This window comes from Cetorhinus maximus, chromosome 10 (assembly GCF_964194155.1).
Source record: "Cetorhinus maximus chromosome 10, sCetMax3.hap1.1, whole genome shotgun sequence".
Lineage (NCBI taxonomy): Eukaryota > Metazoa > Chordata > Chondrichthyes > Lamniformes > Cetorhinidae > Cetorhinus > Cetorhinus maximus.
This window is the reverse complement of record NC_135888.1, coordinates 81278147-81299613: the sequence shown is the minus strand read 5'-3', so window position 1 is coordinate 81299613 and position 21467 is coordinate 81278147. Positions and strand designations below refer to the sequence as shown.

At 45.2% G+C, this 21467-nt stretch overlaps 1 long non-coding RNA gene across 1 annotated transcript in view; it reads right to left on the bottom strand.

Annotated features, from left to right (window-relative positions):
* Nucleotides 1–17525: 17525 nt before the first annotated feature.
* Nucleotides 17526–21467, bottom strand: part of LOC144685800 (uncharacterized) — a 35364-nt gene continuing 31422 nt past the window's right edge. Inside the window, exons 3-4 of the long non-coding RNA XR_013577783.1 lie at nt 19596–19795; nt 17526–17576 (exon numbers count right to left, since the gene is read on the bottom strand). This is a non-coding gene — a long non-coding RNA (uncharacterized LOC144685800). The remainder of the gene's footprint in view (nt 17577–19595; nt 19796–21467) is intronic.

Here is a 21467-nt window from a genome sequence, read left to right as displayed (position 1 = left end):
TTGGTAAATGAAAGAGAGCTTCTCAATTTTTCCACCAATTTGAACTCAGCTATCATTCTCCTGAAAACTTCTCCAGAACCAGGGGTCATAGTCTAAGGATATGGGATAGACCATTTAGGGCTGAGATGAGGAGAAATTTCTTCACCAAGAGTATGGTGAGCCTGTGGAATTCATCACCACAGAAAGTAGTTGAGACCAAAACATTGTATGTTTTCAAAAAGGAGTTAGATATAGCTCTTGGGGCGAAAGGGATCAAAGGATATGGGGAGAAAGCAGGAGCAGGCTATTGAGTTGGATGATCAGCCATGATCATAATGAATGGCGGAGCAGGCTCGAAGGGCCGAATGGACTACTCCTGCTCCTAGTTTCTATGTTTCTAAAAAATGAGGTCCTTCGATGAATCTATTAGTAGAACTGGCTTGATATTTTGTGCCTCAAGCTAACTTATGCAATTCTGATCATTCCAATTGAGTTCATTCAGTACTAAATTGTGATGAGCACATGCAAAAAAATAAATGTACCTTCATAAACACATGCATTTACCATGCACTTCCATCATGAGATCACAAACACAATAGCACAAAATGGGCAAGTATAAAATATAGCTTTATAAAATATCCTAATGTGCATGGCTTTTACTCAGTCGTCTGAGTATAGTATATGAACAAATATACTGAAGTTGTATAGAATGAGGGAAGTTCAATTCCAAATTTTTTTGTACGTTATGATTTCCATAGAGGCCAATAACATTTTAAAAGAGTTAAATTCCCCATGACCGACAGGAAGAACCGGGAGATAAGACTTCACATTTTAGGACTTTTACTGTGACAAACTAAAATCAATAAAGACTAAACATTACTTAACAGGCAACTAATAAGCCAAAATGAAGAAAAAATACTTTGCATTAATGCAATCGAGAAAAGTCTTACAACCCCTTTCACTGTACACCACATTTCTTGCAGATATTTGGCATTTTAGGCACCATTGTTCTGTGACTCCCATCTCTCCAGCAGGCTCACTTCTTACGGCCATGGTCAGCCAAAGCTTCCAGTTGTCCTTCAAAAATTGTTTCACTCAGCCTGCGCCTTCCAGATCTGACTTCCACCAGCAAGACCCACCTTGGCAACTCCTTGTTCCTCAAATCTCCCAAAGTCCCATCTGTTCTGGCCTCTTCCTTTTGAACAGAAAACAAACTCTCACAAGCACCCTGCTTAGTTGTTAACACAAAACAGCCTTTCTCTGCTTCTCCACACAGCAGTATCTGTTTTTCTAACTCTATCAGTAGCTGCTTTGTCTCCCTCCCTGTGTATCAAAAGTAACTATCCTTTTGCATGGGTCATTGTGGAAAGGTGTGAATACCGTCACTTGATATATCAGTAGGTTTCTGTTAATGTTTCTCCACCGTGGCAACCAGAACACATGAGCATGACCTCAGGGGAGGTTTTGGTATGACCTCACCATTCTTTTTTTCGGAAAGTTCTGTTTCACCTTAAGTTAAAGAAGACATTTTAAAACATAAATGCCTTATAAAGTCCACCTTCAGAACAAGTGTTGCAGTTACACTTATCTTTGCGGATGATGGTTGGTCAGTGGGTCTGCAAAACTGTGGAAGGCTGTTTGTTGATGGGTGAGTCTAACATCTGATTTCTGGTGCAAAGGAGCTTCTTTTCATAGTAAAGAGGGTGCATCTATGGTCACTGGCAGTCTAATGAAGCATGTATAAAAGCAAAATACTGCAGATGCTGGAGATCTGAAATAAAAACAACAAGTGCTGGAAAATCTCAGCTGGCCTGGCAACACCTGTAGAGAGAGAAATAGAGTTAACGTGTCGAGTTCAATGACTCTTCTTCGGAATTGAAGAGAGGTAGAGATGTGATGAATTTTATGCTCTTTATATTTACTTATTTTGAGAAATATGAACACAAATATCCACAATTCTTGAAGGCATGTTTGAGTCCAATGGGTTAAAAGGCATTGTATGTATGGACTAGTACAATCATACCCTCATGATAGACTGATTAGTGATACTGATGTTCATTATCTTATTGCACCACCTGGGCTAACTAAATTCCAATTATGAGTAAAATAAATCCCATCAAATCCCTAACTCTCTTCAGTTTCAAAGAAATCATATTGGACTCGAAACAGTAACTCTGTTTCTCTCTCCACAGATGCTGCCAGACCAGCTGCATCTGTTCTCATATTTAAACTTGTGTCCTGGCTTGAAACACTTAACCAAGTACGCATTTTAAAATACTTGTGTCCATCGGAATTGAGTTATAGTTCATTTTCATGGCTTCAAAACCAAAGCTATATATATTTTTAAAATTATTTTTTCTCAGAAAGTGGCCAAAGGTGGCAAGGCCGTATTTATTATGATCCTATTGATAGGCTCTTTAATGGAGCTGAATCTCTGCTTCCATTCATATCTGGGGTGACTCTTGGTATGAATCTTTGCAGGTGCAAATCTAAGATACTTTGAACTAGAACAGAATCTGGACTTCATGCACTCCCCTCTGTTTACCTCGTAAGCAACAGAGTCTCAATGCATCCATTTTAAGATCAATGACGTCAGGAGCAAATCTTTGCGCCAGCACCACTCCCACCCCAAATGTGTTTACTTCTGCTGCCTAATGTTCCTTCCCTCTTTCAATTTCTATTTCTTCCTTCTCTGTGATCTTCAATTTCTCCAGTCTCACACTATATTTCATTGTCAGTCCACCTTCTTAAAGTAACTATATATCTTGCTGTTGTACAGTCATATGAACTGGCAGCAAAGAAAACTTACCATGAAATCAGTACTATAACACCACAGTGCCTCTGCAGAACTGCGGCCCCGATTGAAGGAAAGTACTGACTGGGCTGCAGGCCCGCATTATGTTTACTACAGTATGAGGAGCTAAAACAACTCAGGCAACTAGCCACAATAACCCTTATTGATATTTATTTTGAAAAATATGAACACATATATCCACAATTCTTGAAGGCATGTTTGATAAAATACTGTCCAATCGGTTAAAAGGCATTGTATGTTTGGACTAGCACAATCACACCCTCATGATTGGCTTATTAGCAATACTGACATTCATTATCTTGCTGCACCACCTGTGCTAACTAAATTATGAGTAAAGAACATCATATTGCCTGACTAAATAACATTTTATATTCTGTGATAAATTGCTGGCCCACATACCACCGGGGAGGTAAGAAACCAGGTGAAATATCACACTCGCCACAATTGATGAATAAAAATTCTATAGAAATTGGGTCAGTTCCAATCCAAATCTTGTTGGCAATTACCCAAGAAAGAAAATTAATTACAGTTTGTCTTTCAGTACTAAACTGGCATTTCATTCACAGGTAGGTGTGGGAAATTGAACTGTTATATTCAAAGAATGAAAAAGCAAGTCTTGAAATTACATAGCCCTTTTCATTACATCAGGATGTCCCAATGTGCTTTACAGTTAATGAAGTATTTTTGAAAGGTAATCACTGTTGTGATATATGAAGTGCAAGAGCCAATTTGCGCATTGCAAACGGCAAAATGTCGTAAGACCAGATAATCTGTTTTGGGATGTTGGTTGAGGGGTAAATATTGGCCAGGACACCAGGGAAAACTATTCAGTCCTTCATGTACAATGGAAACTATTTTTTTTGAGAGTTTGGTTCTGGGCCTGTTTTTAACTGAATATCAGAGTACGTCTCTCAATTTAGTTTTCTGTCTTTTGCTCCACATCCCCCTATGACTTTTAATTACTTCTCCAATTAGTGTTCCAAGCCATCAGTCTTTATTGCAGCCATTTTGCAATGATTAGAAAATTAAGTTGTAATGATTGGTATATGTTTGCTATGCCTTACATGTGCTAGCTTTTGTGCAAAAAGATTAATATGATTAACTTATTTATGAGACTTATCAATGGAAGTTCTTTCTTTGATTTCAATGGGCATTGCATAAATCATTGCTGGTTTTGAATTGTATCCAGTTTCAACTTGACTTTAGCCCAGGATCCAATAAATTATACTGGTCAGTGTTGTTTCTTGAAGACTTTTTAAACGTATTTTATAGCCAGTTATTGAAACTTTTCTTATTTGACTACAGCTACACTCAGTAAAAATAATCAGCTCAGTAGGTCCAGGAAAACAAATCAAATATCAACACTGGATGCATAACAGAGAGCAATTCTTTTTCATTTTACTCGTTTCCAAAATATGCCACTGCCAGTAACAATGAGGAATTATTTAAGTCTATTTGCAAATGATTTACAAGTCATTTGTAATTCTGTTTCCAAACGGTAACATTACTCAAACAGACTGTTGGAAAAGAATACTGCTGCTTTAAAGAAGAACCAAGCAGTGTCCCAAAAATGCTGTAAGCTACTGTGCAGCGACTGTACATTGACCTATATAAGCCCAGGTTTTCCTGTCAAAATAATAGTGAGGCTAATGGTGCCTGTTACTTATGCATAAAAGATAAAAAACTTCAGGTGAGGAGCAATGTCTGGTTAAACTCAAAAATGCAAATGTTGGTTTGCAAAAAAGGGCACCGTATTTCCTTGTTCACCATTGAAACGCATTGAGCGGCAGAAGTTGCTGTATTTGTGCACTCATAGGCTCATAGACGTTTACAGCACAGAAGGAGGCCATGCCGGTCATCAAAGATCTGACTACACTAATTCCATTTTCCAGTGCTTGGCCCATAGTCCTGGAGGCTATGGCAAAACAAGTGAATATCTAAATACTTCTTAAATGCAGTGGATCGGAACTAAACAGAAAGTTAAGTCTTGCTGATAGTAGTCTAAGTACCTGTTCGACAATGTGGTGTGTTAATTTTGCCAGTCAATCTCTTTGGCACTGAAAAATAACTATTACATGTGTAGAATTCCAATCCTTCAGGTTTTAATTGTTGGAGATTTTAAAAATGTCATTTAAAAAAGGAAAAAACCTTCCTCTTTTTTCTCTCAATTCTTTTCTTTCTTTCCCTCTCTATTTCTCTTTCCGTCTCTGATTTGACATTAACTTCATACTCTAATTGATACTTCCTTCTCGGTCCTTGCACTGTTCACTTCACAATCCTTCAATCAGATTGATTAAGGAATTCACAGTTGCTTGCCCTGTTCACATATATCCTAGGTGCCCTGTTTCCCTCACTGGACCATTATCAGCTCACACTTTCAGCAAATTGCCATGTAAAAAAATTAAAACCTAAATGTGCAAGGACATATCTATTTAATGGCAAACACTGTTTGGTGCCCTGCTACATCAACATTTGTCCACCCACAGCCAGGCAGGAAAGCAGGTGAGAGGACCTTAAAATAGAGGGCTCTGTCATCAGTGGCCTGCTCGCCACCGATCCCCACATTCTGCCGTGATTTTACAAGCAGCAGGGAGGCCAGCCACCCATGAACCAATTGAGGGCCTTAAGTGGGCAATTAATATCAAATTAAGGGCTTTAAAATGCCGCCAGATCAAATTAATGGTTAGGAGAGGCCTGCATCCAACATCTAACCCAGCAGGAGACCTCCATGCTGGTGGCCAGTCAAAGTGGGGGGAGGGGTGTGTTGGGATCCTCATTTCTGGACCCTTGGTGGCAATCAGAGAAGCCCCTCCCACAGTTTTCCTGCTCCATGTCTACCCTCAATCCCTGCCCTGTCCAGAACCCCTTGCCAGGGTCCTGCCAATCTAGCCCCAGCGAGATCCCAGACTTCCCTGTAGTTCCGGGTTCATCACTGGACCCCTCTTCGACGTCCTTAGTTCAGAGCTGCCAGTGGCTACCGCTCCTGGTGGCGCCACCAATATTGCAGAGCTGCCAGCCCCTGATTGATCAGCAGCTGTTTGAGGGACGGGGATCTTAGCACATAACAATTAATGCCCATCGGCCAAAAATTGATTCAAGACAAGCCGGCCAACCAGAGGTGGACTCGTCCCTGGCATTGTAATAAGGAAGTCAGGTACCACCCTCAACGTATAACTCAGCCCCATAAGTTTTCAGCTTAAAGACCCAAACAAACAAAAATTGCATCTATATGCACAGCCTCTAAATGTATTAAGATAAAAATAACAGGGGATTACTTGGTCTTGAAGGCAAAACAAATGGAGAATTAGTTAATAAAAATAAGCCTGGCTATCTCAGTTCTTTAGTGGTCTTATCACATTCAGTCATTGACAGAAATTATTCAAGTACATGACCAAATTGAGCAGCAACAATAACCCTCATCTGTTAGGCAACACATTGACAGTCCTGGTAAAGTAGTAACATGATTGCCAATTTTTTTATCCTCACGTGAAAATATTTATCATTTATCAAGCTAGCTCAGATTGGAATCTCTTTCCAAATGGAACATTTGATATAGAGGTAATAATGAACTGGGTGAACTCCATACCATCACGAGATATGTAACATGCAGAAACCACAGAGCAGAGCTGTAAGGCATCATTTGTCTCTTCCAATTTGTCTGAACCCTTATTTAGATCAATGCATGATAGTCTGATGAAGTCTGATGTGTAAAATTATAGTCAAGGGCCTGATTTTTCTTCAGGGACTGGGAAACCTACATCAGGACCAGTTCCCAGCCCCAAGTGGAATGTAGTCACATCTTCCAATTTTTACAAAGGGAGCCTGCTAATTTGCTGGAGTGCAGGTTAGGCAACCAATTAGTGGCCATGGAGGCAGGAATGGAGGTTGGTCTGTGCAAGTATGAGCCGAATTTAAACAGACCATGGAAGTCATTACCTTGGCTGCCATTTGACTGAAGAAATGGATGCAATTGTGTGGAAAAGGAAAGGCATAGGATTGGTAGCTGGGGAAGGGCTGCCTCCTTGCTTCATCAATGATGACCTGGAGGTCCTCCTTGAGCCAGCAAGGGCTAGGAGCCAGGTCTTCTTTCTGGAGGGCAGCAAGAGAAGGCCACCTTAACAAACCAGGCAGGCATGGGTCAAGGATCGAGGGTGCTGAGAGTGTTAGCAGGTAAAGTGTGGTCAAGGGGAACTAGGTCTAGTGCCAGAAGAGGTTCAATGACCTTACTGACAGGCAAGGTGAGTGCAATGCCAAACCCTCATGACAGACCCCTGGGTATTCAACCTCCAGCAGTCACATTCGCTGAAGAGCCTGAGGTTGGATGCTGCCCCTGAGCATGATAGAAATGTGTGCCCAGGGTACATTAACTACTCAGCCCCCCACTTCCCCCCACTCCCACCCCCACCCCAAGCAAGGCTCAGAGACCTAGCGATGTTCAGAGATTGCCAGAACTGATGCATGCAGCTTCTAATGAAAATAAGCTGTTGGCATAGGTCACAGAGGGTAGGAGTGCCTTATCTCTCTCTCAATCTTCTGTTATTGCAGGAGATAAGGGCTCATAATGCCAAAATAAGAATGCTGACAGGAAGAGTGCCCCACCTGCACATTGTCACTGCCACAAGAAATGCTTATTTCCACCTCCGTAACAGCGCTCAACTTTTCCCCTGTCTCAGCTTATCAGCTGCTGAAACCCTCACCCATGCTGTTGTTTCCTCTAAACTTGCACTCTTGGTTTGTCTCCCACATTCAACTCTCCAAAAATTTGAGGTAATCTGAAACTCTGCTGTCCATGTCTTAACTCACAGCAAGTGCTGTTCCCCTATCACCCCTAGGCTCACTGGCCTACATTACAGTCAAGCAAAGGCTTGATTTAAAACTCTCATCCTTGTTTTTAAATCCCTCCATGGCCTTGCCCCTCCCTCTCTCTATAATCTCCTCCAATCTCCCACAACCCTCTGAGATATCTGTTCTCCTCTGATTCTGGTCTCTTATGCATTCCCAATTGTAATTGCTCCACCATTGGTGGCCTTGTTTTCAGTTGCTTAAGCCCAAAGCTCTGGAATACCCTGCTTACACCTCTCCCGCTCTCTACATTGCTTTCTTCTTTCAAGATATTTCTCAAAACTTGCGTCTTAGACCAAACTTTTGTTTATCTGATCTAATGTCTCCTTATGTGGCTTGGTGTCATACTTTGTTTTATAATGCTGCTGTGAAATGTGTTTCATTACATTCAAGGTGCTATATAAATATAAGTTGTTGTTGCAGGCAGAATACATAATATTATTTAAATGGATCGAGACCACAGAATGCTGCAGCACAGAGGGATTGGGTGTACTCGTACATGAATCACATAGGCCAGGATTTTATGGCCCTTCCCACCCGGCGGGTGATTACTGTCCTGCCGAACTGAATGTAGATTTAAATGGCTCGCCGCATATGTCGGGGGAGACACACCATGGCAGGGCCATGAAATCCTGGCCATAAAAAGAACATGCAAGTACAGCAATTCATTAGGAAAACAAATTGGAATTATGGCCTTTATTGCAAAACAGATGGAGTATAAAAGTAGGGAAGCCTTGATAGAACCATACAGGGCATAGGTGAGAACAGACCGAGACACCTTTGGTCTCCTTATTTAAGGAGCAATATACTTGAATGGAGGCAATTAAGAGACTCTTAACTAGTTTGATTTCTGGGATGAAGGGGTTGTCTTATGAGGAAAGGTTGAGCGGGGTGGGCCTATACCCATTGGAGTTTGTATTTTTTATTCATTCACAGGATGTGGGCATCGCTGGCTAGGCCAGCATTTATTGCCCATTCCTAATTGCCCTCGAGAAGGTGGTGGTGAGCTGCCTTTTTGAACCGCTGCAGTCCATGTGGTGTAGGTACATCCACAGTGCTGTTAGGGAGGGAGTTCCAGGATTTTGACCCAGCGACTGTGAAGGAATGGTGATATATGTCCAAGTCAGAATGGTGAGCTGGTGATCATCTTCCAAAATTCTGTAGATTCTGGAACAGTCCTGGCAGATTAGAAGGTGGCAAATGTAACCCCACTATTTAAAAAAGGAGGAAGGGGAAAAACAGGAAATTACAGACCAATTAACCTAACATCAGTAGTAGGGAAAATGCTCGAGTCTATTATAAAGGATGTGATAACAGGACACTTAGAGAATACCAATGGGATTAGACATAGTCAACATGAATTTATGAATGGGAAATCATGTTTGACAAACCTACTACAGCTTTGTGAGGACATAACTAGCAGAACAGATAAGGGAGGACCAGTGGATGTGGTGTATTTGGATTTTCAGAGAGCTTTTGAGAAAGTCCTACATAAGGGGCTGAATATTCCCAGAGTTGCACTAAGTGCAGTAACGGGCACCTCATCCCCGTCGTCGTCACCACTGAGGACCCCCTCACCCTCATCCCTTTCTGCGTCCTCCTCATCGGAGGAGACCTCCAGCTCCTCCATCTCCTTCTCAGCCAGCTCCTCACCACATTGCAGCACCAGGCTGTAAAGGGCGGGGCAGAAAATGGTGAATCATGACACCCTCTGTGGACTGTATTGCAGGGCTCCACCAGACTGGTCCAGGCACCTGATCCGCATCTTCAGCATCCCGATGGTCTGCTCCACCAAGTTGCAAGCTGCTGCATGAGCCTCATTATAGCGTCACTCTGTTGCAGTCTGAGGCTGCCGCATGGGTATCATCAGCCACGGCCTCTGTGGGTAGCCCTTGTCCCCAAGGATGTCATCAACCTTTGTGGATCCTGGAAGACTGCAGGGATCTGCAAGCAACTCAGGATGTAGGTGTTGTGCACACTCCCTGGAAACCACGCGCATACCTGCAGGATGTGTTTCTGGTGGTCACACACCAGCTGCATGTTCAGTGAATGGAAGCCCTTGCGGTTGATGAAGTCCACTGAGTGTAGCGATGGAGACCTGAGCACCACATGAGTGCAGTCAATCATGCCCTGCACGTGTGGGAATCCCGAGATCAGGGCGAATCCAGTGGCCCTTGCATCCCGGCTGTCCTGGTCCCGGGCAAAATGCATAAATTTGTGTGCCATGGAGAAGATGGCATCCGTGACCTCATGGATGCACTTGTGGGTGGTGGATTGTGAAATCCCACAGAGGTCATCTGTGGAGCCCTGAAAGAAGCCACTGGCATGGAAATTGAGTGCCGCTGTCACTTTCACAGCCACTGGCAGTGGATGTCCTCCAAGTCCCCTTGGCGCCAAGTCCTGCAGTAAGTGGCAGATGTGAGCCACCAGGTCCCTAGACATGCGCAATCATCAGCGACACTGGTTCTCAACATCTGCAGGAATGGCAGCCAGTGTCTATAGACCCTGGGTGTCGCTAGGCGCCGACCAGCCACGGTCCCCTGCCCCTTCTTCATGAGGTTGCTGCTCCTGCCTTTGCGCAGCCAGGTGTCTCAGTCACTCTCTCCTCCATCTTCTACGGTCTATGTAGGCCATCAGGCATACAGCTAGGTCACCAGGATCCATGATGGTGATGTCCTCCTGCAACATGAAAGAGAGATAGAGATGTGGTTATCATGGTTGTACTTAGCACCTTTCCTGGCCCCGTGTGACTGCCCTGATTCCCAGAGAGTGCTGGTCGCCCCTCAGATGGCCAGAGATGAGTGCGCTGCATGGCTGCCCTGTCAACCTGCGACATGGGGGACACTGGTCTAAACCAGGATGCTGAGATTGCAAGGGGCTGTGAGCACCTCCAGCAGTGACTGCTACATGGCCAGTGTTGGCGAGGAGATTGTACAAAGTGTGCAGTCCACCTGCTCCGCGGTCCAATAAAGTGGTCGAGGTCTCGAAGTCTGTGCTCGGATGTGGAGGGCTGCCTGTGTACCCGTATCTGTAATGTACACAGCCAAACTACAGTGCTAGTTTGATGTTGTACTTTGCCAAACAACAATAAAAGTTTGGAACTGTTAAACTTGACTATATATTGAACTGAAATGACATTGTATTTCACCTGTAACTCTAAGTCAGTTCCAGATTACCTAGCTGATTTGGGAGTTGCTTTGCTTAGTTGACTCCTAAGTTATACTGTTACATTTACCGTTTTGTGCATCTAAGATAAATTACAGGAGTATGCATCACTGAAATTAGCTGAATGTGTGATGTGTGTAACTTCACTGGAAGATTTCATTATATTAAGCTTCAATTGGCACACGGATATGTACCATCATTTCTACAGATTTACAGATCCTGTTTATTATAAGATTAGGTTGTTTTAAATTGTAATTGACAGTGTGTCACTAGTTCAGTGTGAAAGGTGTGTGATTTCACATATTGAGCAAGTTTTATTATTCTGAACTGGCCATGAGAAGGAGGAGGAGAGAGAAGGGTGGGTTCGGGGAGGAGAACTCTGGTCATTTCTATACCCATGGAATTTAATGCAGCCCACTGGAGGGGGAAAAGTGGTGGGGGAGTCGTAGAATTGCATGCGAGGCTACACATTGGTTCCTGATGTCAGGAACTCTGGGCCGATGGTTCCTGATGTCAGGAACTCTGGGCCAAGTCACACAGGCAGCAGGGAAGTGAGACGGCAATGCCACATAAAGCAGTGGGGAGATAATTAACATTGCTAAAAAGGTCATTAACTTGGATTAATGGAATTAAATGCTGCTCTCCTAATTTAACTAGTGGTGAATGGGGAGCACCCAGATTCCTGGCCATTAAAAGGGGGCAGATTCCAAGTGATGTCTCAGACTTCGAGATAAGGTCAATTATTCTGCAGCTGCCTTCCATGGGAGTGCAAACTTTCATCAAAAGGAGAGAGGAGGGCAAAGAACGTGTGAAGGAGAGGGGCAGCTCTGAGAAGCTGAGGGATAAGAGCTGGACCTTGTTTCGCTTTCTTCCCTGAAGGCTGCAGGCACTTGGAGATGCAGGATGTGATCTGATGGATCCAGATTTTCCATTTCAATTATTTCTGGCTTGAGGCTGAAAGCTGTTGTTCTGAGCTGCACGGCAGCTCCTCTCAGCTGCAGTTACAAAAACAGAGACTGTGGAATCATTGTAGGCAGCTTTGGCTAGTGTTTAAAAATGTTGCCAGCCATTGCGCTGCCATCAGCCGACACCAGGGCTGGGATTTTCTGGCCCTGTTGTGGGTGGGACCCGCCGCGGGCGAGGTGGTGCCCCAGCCAGAAGCCCATTGACCTTGTGGCGGGTCTGGAAGATCCCGGCGGTGGGCGGGTGTGGAAAATCCCAGCCCAGGATTCCTGCCTTATTGCCCACCCCATCACTTGATTTTCTGGGTCCCGCGCCTCTACCTGGTTAACCGGCCAGCGGTCATATTTTTTTTTTTTTTTTTTTTTTGCGGCCAGCGGTCATATTTTTTTCTTTTTGAGTTATCATCAGTCACAGATTGCAACTCTTTCGAGTACAATCACAGTTCTTGGTTTCCAGGAGTGGGACATGAACCCACAACCCTCTGATTCAAAGCGGCCAGCGGTCATATTTTTTTTTTTTTTATTGTAAAAATATACTTTATTCATAAAAATCTTCAATCACATTCAAAACCATTTCAAAAACAACATTACAAGGGTACAATCCAGGTTAAACTTTTACAAAATGTATCACCAGGTGCATCAGTACAAACAATATTACAGTCATTTACAGCCTTTCATTTTGATCTGTACAGCCCGAGGGGCTCTAAACAGTTCCCAGTCTCTCGGTGCGCTGTGGTAGAAAGGTCTTAGACAGCGACCCTTCCCCATTGCGCCTTTGCGGCAGCTGCCCCAAGCTTTAGTGCGTCCCTCAGCACGTAGTCCTGGACTTTGGATTGTGCCAGTCCGCAACAATCGGTCGGGGACAAATCTTTGTGCTGGAAGACCAACAAGTTTCGGGCAGACCAAAGCGCCTCTTTCACCGAGTTGATGATCCTCCAGCTGCAGTTGATGTTTGTCTCGGTGTGTGTCCCTGGGAACAGCCCGTAGAGCACAGAGTCCTGTGTCACAGAACTGCTCGGGATGAACCTCGACAGCAACCACTGCATCTCTCTCCAGACTTTCTTTGCAAAGGCACAATCCACAAGGAGGTGAACAACGGTCTCTTCCCCACCACAGCCACCTCGAGGGCATCGTGCAGAGGGGGTGAGACTCCTGGCGTGTAGGAAGGATCTGACGGGGAGGGCCTTTCTCACCACCAGCCAAGCTACGTCTTGGTGCTTGTTGGAAAGTTCTGGCGATGAGGCATTCTGCCAAATGACTTTGACAGTCTGCTCGGGGAACCATCCCACAGGGTCCACCCTCTCCTTATCCCTCAGGGCCTCTAGGACGTTACGTGCTGACCACTGCCTGATGGACTTGTGGTCAAAGGTGTTTTTCTGCATAAATTTTTCCACCAGGGACAGGTGGTACGGCACGGTCCAACTACTTGGAGCGTTCCGCGGCAGCGTGGCCAGACCCATCCTTCGCAACACCGGGGACAGGTAGAACCTCAGCACGTAGTGACACTTGGTGTTTGCGTAGTGAGGGTCTACGCACCGCTTGATGCAGCCGCACACAAAGGTGGCCATCAGTATGAGGGCGATGTTGGGCACGTTTTTTCCCCCTTTATCTAGAGGCTTGTACATCGCGTCCCTGCAGACACGATCCATTTTCGACCTCCAGATAAAGCGGAAGATGGCTCGAGTGATCGCCATCGCGCAGGAGTGTGGAATGGGCCAGACCTGCGCCACGTACAGCAACAGCGAGAGTACCTCACACCTGATGACCAGGTTCTTACCCGCAATGGAGAGGGAGCGTCGCTCCCACATGCCCAGTTTCCTTTTCACCATAGCCACTCGCTCCTTCCAGTTTCTAACGCATGCCCCGGTCCCTCCGAACCATATCCCCAGCACCTTCAGGCCGTCAGCCCTGACAGTGAAGGGGACAAAGGATCGGTCAGCCCACTTCCCAAAGAACATGGCCTCGCTCTTCCCACGATTTACCTTGGCTCCCGAGGCCAGTTCGAACTGGTCGCAGACGTGCATCAGTCTGCGCACCGACAGCGGATCCGAGCAGAAGACGGCGACGTCGTCCATGTACAGGGAGGCTTTTACCTGAGTGCCTCCACTGCCTGGGATCGTCACTCCTCTTATGCCCGGATCCTTCCTGATGGACTCGGCAAAGGGTTCTATGCAGCACACAAAAAGGACAGGCGAGAGAGGGCAGCCCTGCCTGACTCCAGATTTAATCGGAAAGCTATCTGTTTCCCACCCATTGATTGAGACTGCGCTACTGATGTTAGTGTAGAGCAGTTGGATCCAATTTCGAATTCCCTCCCCAAACCCCATTTTGGAGAGCACATCCCCCATGTAGGTGTGCGATATTCTGTCAAAGGCCTTCTCCTGATCCAAGCTGATGAGGCAGGTATCCACACCCCTGTCCTGTACATAGGCAATCGTATCCCTGAGCAGCGCCAGGCTGTCAGAGATCTTCCTGCCTGGCACAGAGCAGGTCTGGTCAGGGTGAATCACCAATTCCAGAGCGGATTTGACCCGGTTGGCGATGACCTTGGACAGAATCTTATAGTCCATATTCAACAGTGAAATGGGTCGCCAATTTCTAATTTCCTCCCTTTCCCCCTTGTGCTTGTAGATGAGGGTGATGATGCCTTTCCTCATGGATTCTGACATGCTGCCGGCCAGGAGCATACTCTCGTACACTTCTAGCAGGTCTGGGCCGATCAAGTCCCACAGAGCCGAATACAACTCCGCCGGCAGGCCGTCGCTTCCGGGGGTTTTACTCTTCTCGAAGGACTCGAGGGCCTTAGTCAGTTCGTCAGGGGTTAGCGGTTTGTCTAGGCTCTCCCGAGTACTGTGGTCTAGGACCTCCGTGATAGAGGACAGGAAGGACTGGGAGGCCGTGCTGTCCGTGGGCTTCACGTCATACAGTCCGGCATAAAAGGATTTGCTGATCCTCAGAATGTCGGACCGTGATGACTTTACTGAGCCGTCTTCTTCCTTCAGGCTGCTGATCACAGAGCGCTCTCTGTGTACCTTTTGGAAGAAGAAACGTGAGCACGTCTCATCCTGCTCCACGGAGCGGACTCTGGAACGGAAGATGATCTTGGAGGCCTCCGAGGCAAAGTGCGAGGCTTGCTGGCCCTTCACCTCTTGGAGCTCCTCCTTGACATCCACCCCCATCGACTGCAGCCGGAGCAGATTCTGCATCTTTTCCTGGAGTCGGGACATTTCCCTCTGTTCCTTTCTAGCTTTCTGGGTGCCTTTGAGGATGAAAAACCTCTTGATGCTTCCCTTGATCACTTCCCACCAGTGTGTCAGGGACTCAAAGAGGGGTTTCACGGTTCTCCAACCTTTGTAATCCCTCTTGAGCTCCTCAATGTTCTCTGGGGTCAGCAGTTGCACATTTAGCTTCCATGCCCCCCTGCCCACCCTCAGGTCTTCCTCCAAGTGGCAGTCCGCCAGTAGGAGGCAGTGGTCAGAGAAGAACACCGGCTTGACCTCGGTGGATCTGACTGTGAATGCACGGGACACAAACAGGAAGTCTATCCTGGAACGAATGGACCCGTCTGGCCGCGGCCATATTTTTTTTTTTTTTTTTTTTTTTTTGTAAAAATATACTTTATTCATAAAAATCTTCAATCACATTCAAAACCATTTCAAAAACAACATTACAAGGGTACAATCCAGGTTAAACTTTTACAAAATGTATCACCAGGTGCATCAGTACAAACAATATTACAGTCATTTACAGCCTTTCATTTTGATCTGTACAGCCCGAGGGGCTCTAAACAGTTCCCAGTCTCTCGGTGCGCTGTGGTAGAAAGGTCTTAGACAGCGACCCTTCCCCATTGCGCCTTTGCGGCAGCTGCCCCAAGCTTTAGTGCGTCCCTCAGCACGTAGTCCTGGACTTTGGATTGTGCCAGTCCGCAACAATCGGTCGGGGACAAATCTTTGTGCTGGAAGACCAACAAGTTTCGGGCAGACCAAAGCGCGTCTTTCACCGAGTTGATGATCCTCCAGCTGCAGTTGATGTTTGTCTCGGTGTGTGTCCCTGGGAACAGCCCGTAGAGCACAGAGTCCTGTGTCACAGAACTGCTCGGGATGAACCTCGACAGCAACCACTGCATCTCTCTCCAGACTTTCTTTGCAAAGGCACAATCCACAAGGAGGTGAACAACGGTCTCTTCCCCACCACAGCCACCTCGAGGGCATCGTGCAGAGGGGGTGAGACTCCTGGCGTGTAGGAAGGATCTGACGGGGAGGGCCTTTCTCACCACCAGCCAAGCTACGTCTTGGTGCTTGTTGGAAAGTTCTGGCGATGAGGCATTCTGCCAAATGACTTTGACAGTCTGCTCGGGGAACCATCCCACAGGGTCCACCCTCTCCTTATCCCTCAGGGCCTCTAGGACGTTACGTGCTGACCACTGCCTGATGGACTTGTGGTCAAAGGTGTTTTTCTGCATAAATTTTTCCACCAGGGACAGGTGGTACGGCACGGTCCAACTACTTGGAGCGTTCCGCGGCAGCGTGGCCAGACCCATCCTTCGCAACACCGGGGACAGGTAGAACCTCAGCACGTAGTGACACTTGGTGTTTGCGTACTGAGGGTCTACGCACCGCTTGATGCAGCCGCACACAAAGGTGGCCATCAGTATGAGGGCGATGTTGGGCACGTTTTTTCCCCCTTTATCTAGAGGCTTGTACATCGCGTCCCTGCAGACACGATCCATTTTCGACCTCCAGATAAAGCGGAAGATGGCTCGAGTGATCGCCATCGCGCAGGAGTGTGGAATGGGCCAGACCTGCGCCACGTACAGCAACAGCGAGAGTACCTCACACCTGATGACCAGGTTCTTACCCGCAATGGAGAGGGAGCGTCGCTCCCACATGCCCAGTTTCCTTTTCACCATAGCCACTCGCTCCTTCCAGTTTCTAACGCATGCCCCGGTCCCTCCGAACCATATCCCCAGCACCTTCAGGCCGTCAGCCCTGACAGTGAAGGGGACAAAGGATCGGTCAGCCCACTTCCCAAAGAACATGGCCTCGCTCTTCCCACGATTTACCTTGGCTCCCGAGGCCAGTTCGAACTGGTCGCAGACGTGCATCAGTCTGCGCACCGACAGCGGATCCGAGCAGAAGACGGCGACGTCGTCCATGTACAGGGAGGCTTTTACCTGAGTGCCTCCACTGCCTGGGATCGTCACTCCTCTTATGCCCGGATCCTTCCTGATGGACTCGGCAAAGGGTTCTATGCAGCACACAAAAAGGACAGGCGAGAGAGGGCAGCCCTGCCTGACTCCAGATTTAATCGGAAAGCTATCTGTTTCCCACCCATTGATTGAGACTGCGCTACTGATGTTAGTGTAGAGCAGTTGGATCCAATTTCGAATTCCCTCCCCAAACCCCATTTTGGAGAGCACATCCCCCATGTAGGTGTGCGATATTCTGTCAAAGGCCTTCTCCTGATCCAAGCTGATGAGGCAGGTATCCACACCCCTGTCCTGTACATAGGCAATCGTATCCCTGAGCAGCGCCAGGCTGTCAGAGATCTTCCTGCCTGGCACAGAGCAGGTCTGGTCAGGGTGAATCACCAATTCCAGAGCGGATTTGACCCGGTTGGCGATGACCTTGGACAGAATCTTATAGTCCACATTCAACAGTGAAATGGGTCGCCAATTTCTAATTTCCTCTGATCTCGTTCAGCTGGCTACTTCCACCCCAAGCAGCAATGTTGCACACTTCCAGGTTCGCCGTTGAGATCCACGCCACCAACATTAAACTCCACCTAATATTTTCAAAGCTGCTCTTACTTTTCTGTGTTGTTGAACAAAAGGTATTGTTAGTAATTAAGCCAAACTATCCCGTTTAAAATAAAAGTCCAACCCTATTGTTCTTGTAAGGATCGCTACAATCTGTATGTCTTAAGTCTTTAATTCAAACAAATAGTTTGAATGTGTTACCAAGTGATAAGATCATGCTGTGACCAGGTGAAGAGGGACAAGTTTTCCTCTTTGCCCACTCCCTGCTTGGTTATAGCAGCGGTTTTGCATTTTAAAAGGATGCACGATTGCCAATACAGTATGTGCTTTACTGGGCGCAGTTTGTAAGAATAAAGCCAAAAGGCATTCTTGCATTAAACATGTAAGAGGTTAGTTTTATTGTGCTAAAACCCACCCAGGTAAAAATATTAAAATGTTAAAAATGTACAAATATGTCTTACTTCTCACTAACATGCACAAACACACACTCAAACCCCAAGCGTGGAGAAAAAAATACAACATTACAGAGTATCGGATGTTAATCTTGGCCAAATCAAAGTACAGATTGAAAAAAAGGAATGTCAATATGAGTTCACTGATTGTGTCCGGAGGCGCTGTTCTCAGCTGAAGCAGTAATTTTTCACAGTTGTGTCTGGCATGTCCCTTTTACTCCTGGAACCACTACTGTAGGAATCAGTAGAGAGTCTCTGCGGTAGGAATGTAGACACCCTTTAAAGTCAGCAAAACAGGGTTCAAAACTTAGATGGGAAATTATAGAGAGAGAGAGAAGCGACAGCTGTTTGGTTCAGCAGTTAGAATATCTCTATCAAATCCCAAATTTAAGCATCCACACAAAAGGTTGTATCACATGACCTTGCTTTATGTCAGTTGTATATTCTAAAAGGAAGTCTATCATCTCTGGCACAGCTCCTCTAAGCCATTGTGATAGCTGAGGTGATTAATTTTTAATGTTATAGCAATTAGTTCCTGATTGGTCCATTCTTCCATTTGGATCAGATAGGAAAGAAGCTTTACACACCTCCAGGGAAGTCATTGTCTGTTAGGCCATCTATAAATCCTATGTCTCCATGAAATTGACTGTGGCTACACAGATGCAAATTCTAAGTCAGTGTCTTGATGTTTTTCAGTGAAATGTCCCTTTTTAAAAAAGTTTAACATTAAACCAGCCAATGAGATATCAAATTAATTCTATATAGCACATCTTCGTGACAACCATAAGATCATAAGAAATAGGAGCAGGAGTAAGCCATTTGGCCCCTCGAATCTGCTCCACCATTCAATAAGGTCAGGGCTGATCTGGTTGTGGCCTTAACTCCACAGTATGCCCCCAAAACCCTTGATCCCCTTGTCAATCAAAAATCTGTCTAAGTCAGTCTTGCATATTCAATGACCCAGCCTCCACTATTCTCTAAGGAAGAGAATTTCAAAGACTAACAACCCTCAGAGAAGAAATTTCCCCTTATCACCATCTTAAATGGGAGACCCATCATTTTTCAACTGTGGTCCCAGTTCTACATTCACACAGGAGAGGAAACAAATCTCTCAGCATCTACCTTATCAAGCCCCTTCAGAATCTTACATGCTTCAATAAGATCACCTCTCATTCTTTAACATGTCAATGAGTACAGACCCAAAATTCTAAAGCTTTCATCAAAAGACAACTCCTTCATTCCAGAAATGAGCTGAGTGAACCTTCTCTCAACAGCTTCCAATGCAAATATATTCTTCCTTATGTAAGTAGACCAAAATTGTACAAAATATTCCAGTTGCGGACTCACCACTGCCCGGTACAACTGTAGCAAGTCTTCCCTTTTCTATTCTATCCTCCTTGCAATAAAGGCTAATATTTAATTTGCCTTCCTAATTACTTGCTGTACCTGTATGCTAATATTTTGTGGTTCATGTACAAGGACACCCAGATCCCTCTGTACTGCAGCATTCTGCAGTCTCTCGCCATTTAAATAATATTCTACTCTTCTATTCTTCCTGCCAAAGTGGATGATCACACATTTTCCAACATTATATGCCATCTGCAAATTTTTTATCTACTAACTTAAACTATCTATAATCCCTTTGCAGACCCTTTGACTGGCATCATCCCTCATGCCGGTGGGATCTTCCGGTCTGTTCTGATGTGAGATTTCGATGGTTTGTCGGCCCCGCCATGGGGGAACTCGCTGCATGTGGGCTGGGGGAGGGTGGGAGGGGGGGGTCCTCGTAAATTCTGGCCTTTGTGCCCCCCACAACTAACACCTACAAAATAAAGACAACATAAGTTCTTGGTGAATTTTTGTGCTCATCAAATTAAAATGTCAGAAATGCAGAAAGGAACAGTTTTCCATTTTTGAGTATGCATTTTTCATTATTCATTCCAAAACATTAAATAAATTAGAGTAATATGTCTTCTACTCTACCCCAGCAATATGCTTAAACTCTAATCTTAGAGAAAGGTTTTCTATTATGCCACAGTTAAGACTTCAATATCCCATACACCAACCATCTCTGACATCTGTCTGAATAAGACTAACAATTCAGTTCCAATTATTGGCTAATTATTCATTCTAGGAACTGGGCTCATGTAAGAAATAAATACAGAAAATGCAAGTTATTTAATTTCTTGCTTATTTTAATGCTTGCCTCTCATCTTCAACCCTCTGTACACTTGAGCTCATGGAAACCTTTGTGTGCCCATATTCTAAGCCACATCAAGTCCCATACACTCATCATCCCTGCACTAGCTGACCTACATTGGCCCCTAATCCAGCAACTCCTTGATTGGAAAATTCTTATCCTTGTTTTCAAATTCCTCTATAGCTTTGCCCCACCGTGTTTCTCTAAACTTCCTTCAGCCCCACTATTCTCCATAAACTCTGTGTTCCTCCATATCAGGCCTCTTGCACATTTCTATTTTAATCGCAGCCGTGTCTTCAGTTGCCTGGGCCCCAAGCCCTGGGATTCCTCCCTAAACCTCTCGGCTAGTCTCTCCTCAGTTATTGACAGATCTTAAAATCGTCCTATTTAATCAAGCTTTGGTCACCTGTCACAATATCTCCTTGTGTCTGCTTGCTGTCAAATTTTGTCTGGCAACACTCATGTGAAGTGCCTTGGGATGTTTTGTTACAATAAAGGCAAGTTGTTGTTTAACTTAATTCATAATCCTTACAGCTGGCAATGAATAGGCTTTCATCCAATTGCCTAGGTTTAGATCCAACATTGAGAAATGCATGAACAGTTTAAGAATTATACTGAATTGCTGTCTTAAATCATATGATCATCAGAATGACTTTTACTTGCATTATTGTAAACACAGAGAAAAGATAGATTACAATCAACAGCTTTGCAACATGCTAACAAGTCACAATTATGGCTAGAACCACCAAACCTGTTTCATAGCTTTTCTCATTAAGTAGCTAGTGTGTAAAGTGATTGGCCCATTTGTCTAATCATATTGGCAAGTACTAATTGTCAGTAAAGACGTAGGTGAAGTCTCACCCATGCTTCAAGTCTTTGAGCTTCTATTATAGTGCACTGTAGCATGAACACAGAGTGGATAGCTGGAATTACACTTACATTGCTGTCAATGAAAGATAGATTTCAACATCAAATGGTGAGAGCCACTGTTATTTATCCCCTATTAATAGTGTTGGTTAGTCATCCAGCAGCTTTAATTTCAAGTTTAAAATGTATTTCATGTTTTCAAATATTGGCTGGAATTTTCAGGCCCCATTGGCATCATAGCGAGTGGGGCGGGGGGGAAACAGTATGGCGAGAAGGCCAAAATTGTGATTGCCCGCTCCATCTGTCAATGGCGGGCTGCGTTTCCTGCTGCCACATGTCGGGAGCCTAATTTCAATACTTTAGCATCTCGTTATAAGCCCTGCTGTCTGGAATCGTCCCGCCACATCAAATTTACTGCTCACGTCAG